Source organism: Palaemon carinicauda, chromosome 36 (genome assembly GCF_036898095.1).
Source record: "Palaemon carinicauda isolate YSFRI2023 chromosome 36, ASM3689809v2, whole genome shotgun sequence".
Classification (NCBI taxonomy): Eukaryota; Metazoa; Arthropoda; class Malacostraca; order Decapoda; family Palaemonidae; genus Palaemon; species Palaemon carinicauda.
In genome coordinates this window covers 23,451,786-23,454,285 of record NC_090760.1, presented here as the reverse complement: position 1 = coordinate 23,454,285, position 2,500 = coordinate 23,451,786, and the positions used below count along the sequence as shown (strand labels likewise).

The 2,500-nt window shown below is 38.9% G+C and overlaps 1 long non-coding RNA gene across 2 annotated transcripts in view; it reads right to left on the bottom strand.

The window, feature by feature from the left end:
• The window catches only part of LOC137628398 (uncharacterized), an 8,352-nt gene that overhangs the window by 383 nt on the left and 5,469 nt on the right, over positions 1 to 2,500 (bottom strand). For both annotated transcript variants that reach the window (XR_011041357.1, XR_011041356.1), the window contains one exon: positions 1 to 35. This exon is cut by the window's left edge. This is a non-coding gene — a long non-coding RNA (uncharacterized lncRNA). The remainder of the gene's footprint in view (positions 36 to 2,500) is intronic.

The window sequence follows — 2,500 nt, the reverse complement described above, 5'->3', positions numbered from 1 at the left end:
AGCACTGGTTGCCATCATCAGGGCCTCCGCTGAAACTGTAAATACGAAACGAAGGTGAGCCTTGATCGTTTGTGCCCTGTCTATGTCTGTCTGTCAAGGGCGTCATCGTTCAAGTCTCTATTGAGTCTTTGTAAGGATTCTTAACTGTCTTCATTAAAGATATTCTAATCAATACGAGAACAGAAAACCAAGTTTCGGATCCGTCTTCATTGAAGATATCTTATTAAAAAAACTAAATGTCACTGATCTGTCTTCATTAAATATATATATATATCTTTGATAGGAGAACAGAAAACTGACTAATGAATAACGTTATTAGAGGAAATAGAAACGAACAAAGGAAATGAGCAGCATAATAATTATTATTATTACTTGCTAAGCTACAACCCTAGTTGGAAAAGCAGGATGCTATAAGCCCAGGGTCTCCAACAAGGAAAATAGCCCAGTAAAGAAAGGAAAAAGTGAAAAATAGAATACTTCAAGAAGAGTAACATCATTAAAATAAATATCTCTTATATAAACTATGTAAACTTTAACAAAACAAGAGGAAGAGAAATTAGCTAGAGTAGTATGCCCGAATGTACCCTCAAGCAAGAGAACTCTAACCCAAGACAGTGGAAGACCATGGTGCAGAGACTATGGCATTACCCAAGACTAGAGAACAATGGTTTGATTTTGGAGTGTCCTTCTCCTAGAAGAGCTGCTTACCATAGCTAAAGAGTCTCTTCTACCCTTATCAAGAGGAAAGTGGCCACTGAACAATTACAGTAGAGTAACCCCTTGGGTGAAGAAGAATTGTTTGGTAATCTCCGTGTTGTCAGGTGTATAAGGACAGAGGAGAATATGTAAAGAATAAGCCAGAATATTCGGTGTATGTGTAAGCAAAGGGAAAATGAACCGTAACCAGAGAAAAGAATCTAATGTAGTACTACACTATGCTTAGCGTCTCTTTCTATCTCTACTCTTGGCTATTAAAAGATCAGCGCCAACATCTTCCGATGTTTTCATATGGAAGATGGATCTAGCTTTATTTATTACATTTTCCAGAAGAGAGTTCTGCCTTTACTTTTTCAATATATTTTTTTGTGCATTCGGAATTAGTTCCGCTCATGAAAGGCAGAGACAAGGGACAGTGACATTGCCCTAGCAAGCAGGACAATGATCAGAGACTGATCATATATATACACATATGATCAGCGATCAAGCTCCCTCTCCATCCAAGCTAGGACCAAAGTGGGCCAGGCAATAGCTCCTGATGACTCGGCAGATAGATCTATAGGTTCATCCCAAACCTCCATCCTTCGCTCACAATTATGGTGAGATTGCAGACACTAAAAGGACTAATGAGTTTTTGTGGTACTCATCCAGTCTTCTTGAGTAAAGGATTAAAATCATCTGCTTCCTCACCAACAAGGACGTTACCAACAAGCCACCACAACCCTATTTTTGTACTTAGTACTTTGCTGTTTTTCATGTTTCGGCATTTCATCCTTAGGGAGTTAAGTCAAACGTAGTTTTGTGTTTTGACCCTTGTATCATTTCAGCTCTTGCCGAGTTTGGTGCTATCTTAAGCCCTGTCCACATGATCGAGCATGCCCGACGGGCAAACAGTGATACCAAACCACAGTAGGTAGTGAGAATGAGATTGATGACGCCAGAAACGGGAAAACCACAGCAGAGATCTGGCAACAATATTGGTTGCCAGATCCCTGCCTGTGGTTTTACCGCTTCTGACGTCATCAACCCTCATTTTCACTACTTGCTGAGGTCTGGTATCACTGTTTGCCGTCGGGCATGCTCGATCGTGGGGGCAGGGCTTTAGTAACTAACGTAGACACTACACGTTGAACAGTTAATGGCCATTGCAACATCCTCTCGTAGGTGAGAAACTTTTGGCTTGTGATTAATCAGGGAACCAGGCGTGCAGTGAGGAGTGTGCCTCTGGTAGAAATTGCTTTAAAAAAAATCCTAAGGATTTTAGCTCGCACGCCTCTTTAAGTATCTGTGACCTTTTTTGAGGATTACTGCTCCATATTGGGTGCCACATTTAGTGGTCTGCACCTGATTGATCCCCTATAAGTATTGTCTCTTTGCTATGGCCCTCAACATTCTTGCGTTTTTGAGTCACCATCCTTTCGTGTGTTTGTGTTTACAAACTGTTATTTAATTATTTTTAATATATTTCTTGTTTTAAACAAGCACTCACAGTATGTATATATATGTGTATTTACATATGCACATACTTTTACCATCCATAAACTTTCAATTCTTGGGACGTTTTTTCCTTAAGAGTGTGTGCATTATTAATAATGATGATGCCGAAAAAGACTCTGAATGTCGTGAGTAAATTGTAGTACCTTAAAAATCCTCAGTATTCTAAAATTTAGAAAAAAAATGACAGATGCTTCATCAGTCTTGATGTGAACACTGATGAGGTCTCAATAATACCGTTATTAATATTAATAGGAATTTTATTGTACAGTAATAATGATAACAATAA